This window comes from Rhea pennata, chromosome 22 (assembly GCF_028389875.1).
Source record: "Rhea pennata isolate bPtePen1 chromosome 22, bPtePen1.pri, whole genome shotgun sequence".
Taxonomy (NCBI): Eukaryota; Metazoa; Chordata; class Aves; order Rheiformes; family Rheidae; genus Rhea; species Rhea pennata.
Window position 1 is genome coordinate 3552624 of NC_084684.1, and position 13593 is coordinate 3566216.

Sequence of the window (13593 nt, forward strand, 5' to 3'; positions counted from 1 at the left end):
AATGGCATTGAGACAGTTTTGCAATTGTAGGGAAGGCTTGGTAAGAGTATGGCATTTCAGCATTTTTTCCTGAAATTAAATTAGGGAATGCATTTAATATTAAAATGTCTGATGATCTCCTGTCAAGGATCTCCACTGCACACAGCACTTCAGGTTTGGCTGAGGGGAGAAAAATCTCATGTAAAGTACAAGGCTGACACCTGGAGGGGACTGCTGAGATGGAACTAGGCAAGCCTGGAAGATTTGTAGGGATTCTGCAACACGGCTTGAGTTAGGAAAGCTTAGAAGCAGTGGCAACTTCCCAGATTTGAGTCTCTTTTCTAGGACTGGAGTCAGTTGCTTCAGATATTCTTCCCTCTCCCCTTTTCTAGCAATAAAGAAAAAAAATCCATATTTCCATTCCTAAAAATGGACATGGAAAATCTGAAATGGAAAAGTGTAAAAGCACACTCTAGGTCAGCTAGTTCTTCACTTCTTCCTTTTTTGGGAATATTTTGATTCAAAACTTACCTCACTATTAGCTGCTGCTAGTAACCCAAGATTAGTTTTTCAGCTGATTATTCTAATATGTTTAAATTGCTGCATGTCAGATACTACTACTTTTCTATTTGCACAACTCTGCCCTGTGAGTTTCTGGAGTACCAACATGCAACTGGCAGGTTTGGCTGCATGCAAACATGCAGCATACATCCTGTCAAAGCTGCAGCTGGCAGGTTTGGCTTTAGGTAGAGCTTGTTCTTTTTGTGTCCAGCTCTGCCAGCACTCACAGTAAGGCTTTTCTTGCAGCTGACCCTAATCAAGGAATGCAAGGCAGCTTCTGGAACAAAGTTTCCATGCTTTTGGAGGCTTGCTTCTCAGCCTGGCAATCACCCATTCATAGCACTTACTCAAACCTTTTCAGTAATCTCTTCTCTACCAGGAGTTGTCTCAGTATAGTATTTGCAAATGCTGTTTTTGCATGATCTAATTTTAGAATATACTAATAACAGTTATTTACTGTGCTGGCATTAGAATACACTTAGTATCTCAAAGAATTAAGGATGATATTTTCTGTCATTCCTACTGTAGTTCCAAACACCATAAATTCTGCTTAGCAGTAAGTTGTTGGTGGAAACAGAAAAATCAGTTGTTTTCAAGACACTTACATGCAATTCTACAATACACTTCCCTCAGTCTCCGTATGTCTTTACTGACATACCTCAGTCCTGACTGACTGAGCATCTTTTTTCTCTAGCCTTCAAACTCTTCAGGTGTCACCAATATATAGCCATCCTGACGAGCACACTAAACTACTCCATACATTCTCCATACAGACCAGCTTTATGGGTGAGCCACAGAAATAATTGCTTCAAGCTCTGGGGAGTAGAATAGAGGCACCTTGCCAACTTCAGGAACATTGCAAGACATTTAGTGTGCAGATGGCATGTCTTCAGCCCAGAGACCCGGGAAGCTTAACTCCATCTCTGTAGCTGCTGTTTCTCCAGCAATTCTCATCAGCTGTGACAAGACTTTGAAGAGGCAGTAACATCTTCCCTCCTCCTCCTCCTCCAGCCCAACAGTATTGTCACCACTGGATTGTCAGTTATGCTGAATTATACTGGATCTCTTGTGGTTATTCACTGGTGTAGACAAATATCAAGCAAGATCAAGGGTGAGCCCTGGCCACTAAACTTGTTTTACTCGTGACTCATTCCAGACTTAAGACCTGGCTCCTACTGACATTTTATTAACTTAATTTGTCATCTTCCTAACCCTCATTGTCCAACTCAGGCAGATTATTTACTTTGAAAAGATGTGTAAGTAGTTTCCATGCAAATCATAAGTAGGTCCAGGTGCCATAGCTAGATTCCAGAGAGCTGTAGGCATGAGATACATGTACTGGTCAAATAACTTATATCCTAGATACTCTTAAACTCAGTAACATCCTCCCCATTTAGATAGTCTGGGCTAACTCCTGAAAAGCAGAAAGAAGCCTGGCACCAATGTGGTAAAATTCCTAAGTACATACCTTCAGGCTTGTGTGTGGTCATAAGGAGATCAGCAAGAGTAAACTTAAGCACGAAGTTAAGCACATACTAAGATGTGCTCTTACTTTGGAGTCAGAAAACAGTTCTCTCAAGCCACCCCCAGCAAATCTTTACATTTGTCCCAAACTGAAGCATCCTAGTCAAGAAACAGTTTGCTGAGTTCTAGAGAATTCATAGTTTTCAATCTGCAAGCATCAATAAATCCACTTTGACAACAGAGTAAAGAACTGCAAAAAGAGCAACATGTCAGGGGGATGTGACTTAATTTCTCAGAGAAAGATCTTTATGAGTGAAAAAAGATCAGCTAAATCAAATAGCAGGAAGTCACACATCACTGAATCAGCAGGAAAAAAAAAGAAAGGCAAGGTAAGTGACATGTTTTTATGTTTAGCAAGGGAAATAATAACATGCACCGAGAACCTACGCACAGCTACCTGAGTATCACAAAAGCATGCATTCTCCCATTAGCATTCATTTGCTCTGCACATTCTTTCTTGCTTAGGCAAAACGAAGGTTACATGCCAGAGTGTAAAGATTTGGTGGGATTCACATATTGGACATGAGAGGGCAGTCTTATCTGCAGTTTACTGCTGGCAAAACTCACTTTCCTGTACAATATCAAGGCAGGGTCATTACAGTCAGTTTGCTTTGGCCTCACAAGTTGCAATGTCAAGATCTGAAGCTTTGCCCCTTTCCAAACAAGGAACCTACCCAGGCTTTTCAGATCTCCTATTCAAAGGGTGAACACTGTCCCTTTAAATAAGCACTGAGCTCTCAATCCAAATGGGGAATGAAGCCCAAGCTACCAACAATTATGAAACCTCTTTTTTGAGCTTGTAGGCTTAGGGGCTGCTGCTACACTCCAAGGTTAATAATCGGTTTTAATATTCATTTAGGGGGCTGTAAAAAAGAATGAAAATTTCCTAATTTGAAAATGGACTTGATTGGCAGCTTTATTATCTCTGTAAGGTGCGTGGCATTCCACACAATCAAGTCATTTTTAAAAATAATCTCACTGCTTAAGTCGTACACACTGCTAATTGCATTTTAATAAGTCTCTTTAAAATCTTTCCATATTTTTTAATATCCTAATATTAGATAAGTGATTGCTGGGGACACTGGAGGGCACTGAAGTTTATAGAAAGAGGAACACCATAATGAAGCTTTATTGGGATGGCACCACCAAACAATTGCTGTGATAGCAACACTCCCCAGCTTGGAAAAATGCCAAACATTCCCCCTGGAACTGACTCAGACACTAGCCTCTCTGGCTCAGGACTGACACAGAAAATGGATGCTTTCTGGCTCATAAAATGGCCTCTTTCAGGCTTGGAACTGACTGAGGAACTGTCCACTTTTGATTCAGAAAGGACTCAAGAACTAGCCTTTCTCCATTGAACAAATGACTTCACAACTCACCTCTTCTGGTTTGGTTTCTGCCTTTAAACTATGAAAGATTTTTTTTTCCCCCAGTTCTGACAGGACTAGAGAGAATAAAGGGAAAAAAAAATAGAAGGTTACTTTTTACCAGCTCTATCCAATACCTGAGGTTGTAAAAGGCTTCAAGGGGAATAACAAAAATTACTGATTTCAAATGGAATAGATGAACTTCTCATCTCAAAGAACATACCTAGTTAAGATAAGAGTCTTACAGTGTGAGGTCACTGGGTGTCTGTCTTATGCAGAGGTGTATCTACTAGTCTACTGAAGAGAGATGAAGCAGCATACAAAATACTCATACAGTCCAGGTTTTCATCACTTGAAACTAGCTGAGATAGAAAGAGGGTTGTCAGTTTTGCAAATTCCCCTTCTTTTTTTTTTTTTTTTTTTTTTTTTCTTTCTTTTTGAAAGAGCAGAAGGTCTTGTTTCATACTGACAGGCTGGGAGGCACATGTTCAGCAAACTTCTGCACAGGAAGTAAATGTCCAGGTCATATTTATCCCTTTTCATGTGGTTCTTTTAATCCCCCAGATTGGGTTTCAGAAGAGTTTTACTGTTTCAGTTTTACAAAGCAAACCTTCCTTTAATGTAGGCATTTTAAAGAAAAAGCTTCAGTCAAAACATGTGTGTTTTACATCAGCCAGATGTGACATTTTGGGGAACAGGCCACAATGTGGCAGCCAGCTCAACTGCTGGCGCTGGCGCTGCCAGATGCGGGCTGGGAGCTGGCAGTCCTGGCCCTCCCATCCAGTCCAAAAAGAACCTAAAAAAAGGTTAAAAAGGGGAGTTTGGCCAGCGTTACCGTGACTTACCTCCTATAGCCTAAACAGCCACAACTAAAAGGGCAGCCCCATGGTGCTCAGAGCTGCCAGAACCCTACCCCTGCCTGGGATGACTTAAGGTAAATGAGGGAAGAGGTGTTACAGGTGAGCAGGGGGTGGTGACCTACCCAGAGCCTGCAGCTCCTTCCTCCTAGATCCTATCATTGCTTGGGGCTGCTCCTAGTGTCTTATTTCTGTCTGTTTGTGCTGAAAAATCAGGCAAAAAGTGCTTCACTCAGAGACCTGTTGCCTTCCTGCAGGACTCACCCCAGACCCCCATCACCTCTGAGGTGGGACAGGGCCTGCTCTCAGCTTTCTCCCCTAAATGAGAGCCAGCTGGGGCAGGGTGGGGGCTTCCTCTGCCTGTAAAAGCCCCTCCTGGCCACCCTGCCTTGTGCTGGGCTGGGGAGGTGGCTGTGAGCAGCCCCTGCCTCCCTGGTGGGGCAGGTGCTGGGTGGCATGGCACGAGGCAGTCCCGTTTCCTGCCTCAGTTGGGCTCCGTCCCCTCAGCACTGGGGTCCTGCTGAGCTGTCCCTGCCCTGCTGTGGGTGCTGTGCCCCACCGTGGGTACTCTGCCCCCCACGGCAGCACCCAGCCTTGTCGGAGCAGCGTCGCGTCTGCCCTGGCGCCTCAGCGAGCCAGGAGGGGGCTGGTCCCCTCCCAGCCCCGGCCGCCATTTTGTGGCTGCTGAGGCGCCTGGAACCGGCTCCCTCACGGACCGTCCCGGGCCAAGCTGTGAGGAAATGGCTGAGGTATCCTAGCTTTTGAAGCTCTTCTCACCGCTCGTGGGGCCTTCGGCACCCTCGGGCGACAGCTATCTCGCCCTCCTCGTGGGCCCTCTCCTCTGTTTACCTCAGGCTCCCTGAGGGAGCGCCTTCCTGCTGTGGCCTGTGGAGAGCTCGCCTCTGCCTCGCTTCAGGACCGCCTGAGGAAAGACTTTGTCCGAAAGCGCTGCCCTGAGGCTTTGCGCCAGGCCTGGCAGTGCCTGAGGCCGTTCCTGGCTGGTGTGAGGGCTGTGAGCACACGGCAGCCGGCAGGGCTCTGCGGCAAAACGGCCTCGCACCTCGGCTCCGGCAGCAACCGGTGAGTGTGTCTGTGGAAACCAGAGCCCCCCAACTGCCGCCTCCTTAATCAATAAGCTGTAGGGCTGGCTTTCAAACCTCTGAAAATAACAACTTTAGTCTCTTGAATATACACCTTTAACTTTTCCCTTTAAGTTTTTGGATCAATTGGAGGTTACAGGTATCCAAGCCAAGGCTCTCCCTTGATCCTCTTGAGTGAAATAGGTAGGTTTTTGACTGAATTGTCTGCTTTCCTGACTGTAACTGGGTGAAGGTTTTGTCTTTGCTATTGCTGAAAGGTATGGTACAATCACATGGCTTGTAGAAAATCTGTCAAAGGGTTAATTTAATGCATTGGAGTCTCTGAGACTGGAGAGACTCGGACTGGAGTATGTTGCCTCTCTGAGGTGAATTTTGAAATTGGAATATACTACATGTTATCCAATAAAAGCTATATTTTCATAGTATGCTGAAGAGGAGCCTATAGGACTGTCTTACTATTTATGTTGGGCTGGGTTGAGCAGGGTATTGGGATATCGGCACTGGGATTATTTGGGTAGCTGTTTGGGTGGAACAACTGATTGCCTCCTCTCCTGGGAGCGAGTGAAATGGGGTGAAGAGGAATCATCAGTAGACTGACTGCATTAGTATGAATCTTTTGAACTGGCCCTGCCAGGGCTATATTGAGTTAGGTTAGACTGAAGTGTCTTATTTTAGTTATTAGTATTTAGCGGATATTTTATTTGGTGGGAACAGATCTTGTTCTTGAAATTGGCTGGATTTGTGCAAGCATGCTACAGTTTCCCACTTAATCCATGTGTTCCCGTCTCTCTTTGGCTGGTAAATGACTATGCAGTTCAGTTAATGCAGAGAAATAAATATAAGCATGATTTCTTTTGGTGCATGGGTATTGAGAACCTGTTGGTTACTTGTCCTTCCTGGCTGTTCCTCTTATCTCTAATCCATTTTTTTTTCCTGGCTTGTTTTGGGGCATTTTGTTATCAGTTTCTACCTAACCTTTTTTTTTAATACTCCTGGCAGAAGCCAGAGTTGAGATGCTATAAGTGGCAGGCCTTTGTGAAGCTATCTTTAGGAAGTGTCGATGACCAGCAATTTCTTCTATCGCTTGTATGTATAACTATTTACCATCTCTGTAAGTTGGTCCCAAAATGGGGAACAGCAATCTAAATTAATTCCTGTTGTCATCCTATTAAAGCCAGAGTATTCACAATGTATGACTTTGAATTGACTATCAGAGCAACTTTTGGCCAAGAATTTGGTCAATCGGATGCATGGAAGAACTAACATTTCATGGTAGAGGAAGTACTCTAATGTACAACAAGCATTAATTCCCTTTTCAGACCACTTTCTTCTTACGCAATAGAAAGAGAACCACAGTGTGACTGACCAGTGTATGAAGAGAAAGTGGTTTTCTTTCATGCATCCAGATTGCAAACTCAATTCAACTAGGAGGAAAATCTAATGGCTGTGACAGGAATTTAGGAAATGGAGGATTAGACTCTGGCTTTGCCACAGATTCCCTATGTGACTAGATCCATTTCACTCAATTTACCATTTACCTCACTTTTCCATGCAATAATCCTGAAAAGTGGAGAGGCAATAAGAATAAAATCCATCAGTAGCTGCGAGGCACTTGGCTGCTGTGGTCAGATAAGTACCACAATGAAGGAAACTCCTCTAAATATCTGTTAAGGACAGCACTTCACAGTGCTATTGCCCCTTCTATCCAAGGTGCATGAAGCATTCCATCAATGCTGCTCATACTCCCTCAATACCCCTGAGAAGCAACGCATTATAAATCCCATTTTACAGATGGGCGAACTGACTTTTCCCCAGATCCCAGAGTGGTTCAGTGACAGAGCTGGGAATTGAACCATTAGACATTTTCCTCTTCATGACAGCTCTGTACAATCCCAGGACTCATTTATTTTCCCTATTAAAAAAGAAGTAAACAAGTATTTTCTTTGAGACCCACTGAGGATGGGGGATTGGGGAAAAAATGGAAGTAAAATTAAAAATAAAATGACACAAGTCCCCCTTGGCCCCAAGTTGTCCAGTCTCCTTTACATTCACACTTCTCTTTGTTATGTTTCCTTGAAGTTGAACCTCCCTAGAGAAGGAAACCTCAGAGTTTCTGGTGCTGGGGAAGAAATGCTTCAAGAAAAAGAAAAATAATCGCAGCTGCAATGTTAAAAATAAGAAGCTAATCAAAGGCAGCCCATGTGGGCGCCACTTTCATCTCTCATCTTCAAAGAGGTGCAAACAAATATTGTCGGCGTGCCAAGCAGCAGCCTCAGCGGCTGACGATCCCATTACTCCTCCAGCGTCCACCCTCCCCTTCCATGCTGCCGAGCCTGTAGGCATGGGAGTTCAGGATCGCTGCCAAGGTGGGAACCTCTAGTCACCATAGGGGAAGCCACATATGGAATTCCTCTGTGGATCCAAATTATTTCATAACAAACATACTTGCATACTATAGGTCACTCCTTGTATTATTGCCTTTAGACCCTTTCTAGTAAAAACAACATTGTCTCTCATTCCTTGAAATGCTGAAGTCTCTAGATAAGAGGTTTTGTTCTGTTGTTTCCTCCCTCTCCCCACAAAGTTTTGGTTATTTTAAAAAATAATATCTAGGCCCTGATGAAATACAGATGTAGTTAGTGCAATAGAAGTGTGGATTAGTTAAAGTACTGGCTCTTGGGGGATCTGCATTACTAGTTCTTTTCCAAATACTGTTGAGAACTAGCTTCGAGTTAAGTCAATGCAGCCAACTTCTTTGTACTTCAGTTTACCCTTTATTTGCTTACCATGGTACAAGCCTGATTTTACCTACACAGCCAAGTGCCACGTAATAATGCCATACCTGGCTCTGAATGAACCAGCTAAGGTACCAACCCAACAGCTAGAGTGGTGGACAGAGGTCCAGGCTAGTCTAACTTACTTCATGGTAAGTTTGTCTTTAGTGGGACACTGTGCTAACACTGATGCATTGCTCCTTCTTCTAGAAGTAGATCATTTGAAGCAAACTGAACTCTGTCTGTACATATTGCATTGTGCAAAATAGCTTATTTATCTTTTGGAGTCTTATCTGAGATACAGTAATCTAAAGGGACTAAACTCCTTTCCCCACTGTTCAGATTTTCAGGATGAGTGAGCGAAAAAGAATTTGTCCTGTTCATGCTGCCTTGTCTCACTCATGGCATCAGTGAGACCTTGCTCACACGTACTGATCTACAGATAGAAACAAGGTGATTTTGCAGATAATACATTGGATGAGGCTCTAAGAGGCTTGTTCTACTCCTGGGTTCTGCCACTGGTCTTCTGAGTACTTCTGGGCTACTTCCCCAGCTGCAAAATCTTAATGTTCTGGATTAAATGACTTTAAAACCTATAGATTAAAAGAATGAGATATTGTTACTTAAAACTAAAATGCATTTTGATGCTAGCCAGTATCTTGGCAGAGAAGATGCCTTCATGACCTTGTACCTGTCTGGTGCTTTCTTGCTCTGTTAACCTCATAAACAGAATTACAGTAGCTGCAAGAGCAGTTCACTGGTGCAGTTATCCACCCACAGAAGCTTCATGAGGCCTGCACTGTGTTCGCAAGGAAAGATTTGGAGATGGAAGGGCAGGAGAAGAATGGGATTCAGTTCATTGTAATGAGGAAAGCCTGTCCCAGCCAGGGAAGGATTCAATCAGGAGGTTGGAGGAGTATGGATAATACAGGGAGGGCACCAGGACATCTGGGGCTGCCACTGGTAGCAAGAACAAAGGTGCTTTGCATAAGAACAGGATGCAGTCACAGGAGGAGAAATCTGCTCCCAAGTAGCACTGATTCCCCCTCCCCTCTACAGTGCACAACAAGGTACAGATTAGACCATTACACCCAGGGGAAGCCACAGAGTCGCACTCTCTTTTTCATGGACAGTAGCAGGAAATCAGTGGATTGGAACCAAATGGAAGGCCTGACTCAGAACAGATGTGACCCCAGGGAGATCAGAAATGCAGAGATGTTTTTGCTCTCGCATATCTGCCAATGTTGAGGGTGGGGGAAGGCAGAAGGTGGCAGCAGCTGGTTAGATGCTGCTGGATTATATCATGCTAGTAGCAGGCCAACTGGGTGTCATAGCTGGGTTGCAACAGAAAGGATAGGAGATCATTCTACTACTCCTTAGTCAAAACCATGATTGTCTCCTAAATTTTAGCTGACTCATCACCTGCTTCAGCAGCAGGACTCTGATTTGGGACCTGCATTGTTACAGCTGCGCTCCTTAAGTATATCTGTAGGCTATGACCTGTTCTGTGGACCATTGCTGACCAAAGGTACCCTCTATTTCTAGTTAGCCTACCTCACAATAATTTGAATCTCAATTTGGATAGGGAAACAGAGGAAAGCTAAAACTATGTTGACATACACTGTGAAATCCAGTTTAGGTACCAACACCAAATTCTTACGCTTCAATACAACTGAATTTTAGTTTAGCTCTTCTATACCTAATTCTGAGACTCACCTTGCTTAATAGTAATTCATTTTCAACCCTCAGGGGACACAGTGATGGGAGTGATGTTGAACTGGATGTACGTTTTACTTAAGGTCCCAGCCGTAGAGACCAATGATTAGGTGAGATTTTTTTCTTACATGAATAAAAGGCAAGTTTTCACATCATAGTCTCCAAAAGAAGGCTGAAACTGTCACTATAAAGGCCTTGAAGTCAAGTCAGTACAAAATAATCCAATGTATTCATTCATTTTCAGATCTCATGATTATAAAAGCTTGATGTGTGAGTTTTTTGCTTATTTGATTCTGGCAGTAATGAAATGAAATGACAGGAAATCAGTTTTTCCCTTGGCACTCTCTCTCTGTCTCTTCTTCTAGCCTCTCTGTCTAAATGAGGATTCCAGAGTTAACTTCAGTTAGCATCAAAATTTTTTTAGAGGCCTTTAAGACAGTGTTCAGTATGTCCTTTATTTTGTGCCAGGCCACAGGACATTTGCAACAGGCAAAAATCCCTTCTCCAGTTCTTTGTTTCCCTGCTGTAGCCTTAGATAGAACTGTTAGTGTATTATACCAGGTTAGGAATAGCTTGCATGAAATCAGTGAGTTTATAAATAAGACAATTTCAAAGTTAACTTCTCAGTCATGGAGCCTTCTCTTGGTCTGATTGATATTAGCACAGACGTTAGTCTTCGGAGTACTGACTACCCTATTATGCAAATACTATTGTCAGGTTTCATCTGCTAAGTATGAGTGTTTCTGTGGGTAAAGCTGGTGCTTTTCTACAATTCTTACGGACCTGTATTCGGGACAGGAGGGTTCTGCTTAGTATTTCTGTCCTGTTATATCTGCCCACCTGCTGGTGGGGCTGACAAATCAGGAAGACCTGACCAGAAGGAGCAGATAGGAGCCGAATTTCTTCTGTCTTTGTACCATTAAACATGAGGCATGTAAAGGACACTGTTTTGACTGGGTAGAGTTTTGCACTCTTAGGAGTTTAAATGTGAAATTAAGAGGGAGGAATTGAGCAGACTAGCATTGGGCAAACTGAAGAATCCTGAGTCTGTGTTCAGAATGTCTCTGGCATCAGAATGAACCAAGACATCATCCAGAAGGAGCCTGAGATGCAATGAATGTGGACCTAATGATACAACAGGAGCATATTGCTGGAGACCCTGTCAACACTCTCATGCTTTACAACTGTATCTGACCCCTCCCAGGGATGGAGGGTAAGTTTCTGGTTTAGATTAAACCAGATGAAATACGGTGTTGACAGGACCCAGCAAGATTTGTAGTGGAGTTTTGTTAGCTGGTCACCCCAGGCAGTTAGAACCACACTCGGGAGTGTGTTGGCAACTGGGTACATTATAAAGCAGGCCAAGAATGCAGCTTTGCAATGATGTAGGAGAACCTCCTTCTCCCCCTTCCCCAGGCACTTGAGTAATTGCAGCTCACAGAACCAAGACAACCGTCAAAGAACAAGCTGGATTTCATTTTGGTTGTGGTGTTGTCTGCACAGTGTTTAGCATAGAACTTTTATTCTTTAGTATGAAGGAAAAGGCAGAAAGTTCCTCGTGGGAAAGTTCCCTACTGGAAGGTGCAGTGTGATGGGAGAAGAGTATCTGCAAACATGTGTGTATCTCATTCTCAACTCACCCTACAGAATCCTTGGTAAATCCCCAAAGGTAAACAAGTTTCTCTAGACTGGAATCTATATGATTTATCACTAAAGTCACAGATGAAAAAGATTCAAGTCCTGAGACACAGTCTTACCCTTGATGTTCCTAATTCCCCATGTAACTTCAACTCTGCCAGGGCATACAGGGTGTTTTTTCTGAAAGAAGAGTCTTTCAGAGCTGAGGAGGAACAGGGTCTGAAGTTAGGAGGAGGCTGGAAAATCTTCAGCAAAGCTCCTCAGGATGTGTGTTAAATACAAAACACAAAAATGAAAGTTGGCTAGTCAGTGAGGCACTTTCCAACCAGCTTACAAAACCTTTGCTTGAAAATAAACAGAATTGAACAATTTGTGATTTATGATAATTTCCTTTGGCATTTCTGTTTGTACCATTGCTATGGCAGCAAAGGAACTATTTATTTATCCAGATGCCTTGCCACATCCTGGCCTTCCACCAGACACAAAAGTGGACCTGACTCAAAGTGTTAAGGAAAGCTACCTAGCACTCAGGAACTTGGAGGTCAAATGTCCTCTTTTTCCCAATACTTCTCTCTCGCACATTATCGTTTCAGACTGAGGAGGAAAAGCTTGCAGAATCACCCTTTGTATTCATAAAGCTGCTTTTACCATTTGTCTTAAGTGCTTAAGCTCAGCTATACACCATTGTTTATCATAGTGAATCTACAGAAGTGTCTAAAAGTCAGATATTTGCTCTGAAGAATTTACAATCTGAAAGACAAATTTCAGGGTTTAAATATAGGTGTAAATCATCATAGATACTTTGAGAGTAAAAGTCAAAAAGCTGGAGTGTTGGACTCCTGCTAAAACAGCATGGTAGCCTAACATGTGTGCCTTGGACAAGGATCACATCAATGCTGAATTGGCTCCTTCATGCTCAGCCAGCTTTTGAAATGTTCCTAAGAGCTTTCCTGAGCTATGGCTCTATGTGTTTCTTTCATAGTGGTAATGCTAGCTTAAAGTTTTCCCACTGCTTTTTCATTTTCATGCCACTATTTCACTCTTAGTTGTGCCAACACAACATTTGTGGGATTGTCAGGTAGGCCAATTTGTGAAGTGATCTAAGCTAAAGTAAACCCATTTTGGGGAGAAGAATTATTTCTAATCAGTCTATTGATGTGATTTATTGTTTGGCTGCACAAGCAGTGTTTTGGCACTGTTGAGGCAGCAGTAGAAGACATTTGATGAAGAGCTATATGTGAATGTTGTCATGGCTACAATATATTCAGTAAAACTGCCTCGAAGTCAGCCAGATATTCCAAGTTATCATGGACTACTTTAGATATACTCACTGCTTAAGTTGATGAGCAGAATGAGTAATTCTGATTCACTGATATGGGAATCTTGTACAAGAATGAAAAGGGCCATGAGCTATCACAGATCAGACTTTCAAGAACAGGCAACTGAATTAATATACCCTGGGTATCAATTGCATAAGTGCCCAAATACTTGCATGATTGGCCAATGAGTGTATAAATGCATCTTCTTGATAAGCTGTGGAAAATAGGTAAAGTCAGAGGTATTATGCCAGTTTTTTGTGGGTTGAATAATGAAATAATTATCTCAACAGGTCTAGGGAGATCCTTAGAGGCAACATGCTCCTGAGAGCTCTCTAATATTTGCAACTGCTAGTCCAGCCTTTGCTTGTGTCTTAACCAAATAGGAGGGTGGTGAGTAATGAAAACCTCTTAGCTGTTTGTTTTGAAAATTTAAGCCCGCTTTTTTTTTTTTTTTTTTTTTTTGGTCAAAGGTAAGCTATGCCTTTAGTATAAAGAGAATATGTGGATGTTTGTTAATGACTCAGTGTATATGGTACAGCTGTTTCCTTAAAGGATGACAGCTTGAAAGAGTTTGTGGTCACTTGAGATGAGTATTGATAATTCCCAGCAGGTGTGGCAAAAAGCACCTTTTCCCTTCCAATTGTTTTGTCTTGTTTCGTCTCTACATTTGCAAAAGGTTCGCAGTAAGCTCCGATAGCAGATGATGATAGTAAGGCTTTGAGAGCAAGATCTCATGATCCTGGCTTTCCTTGATA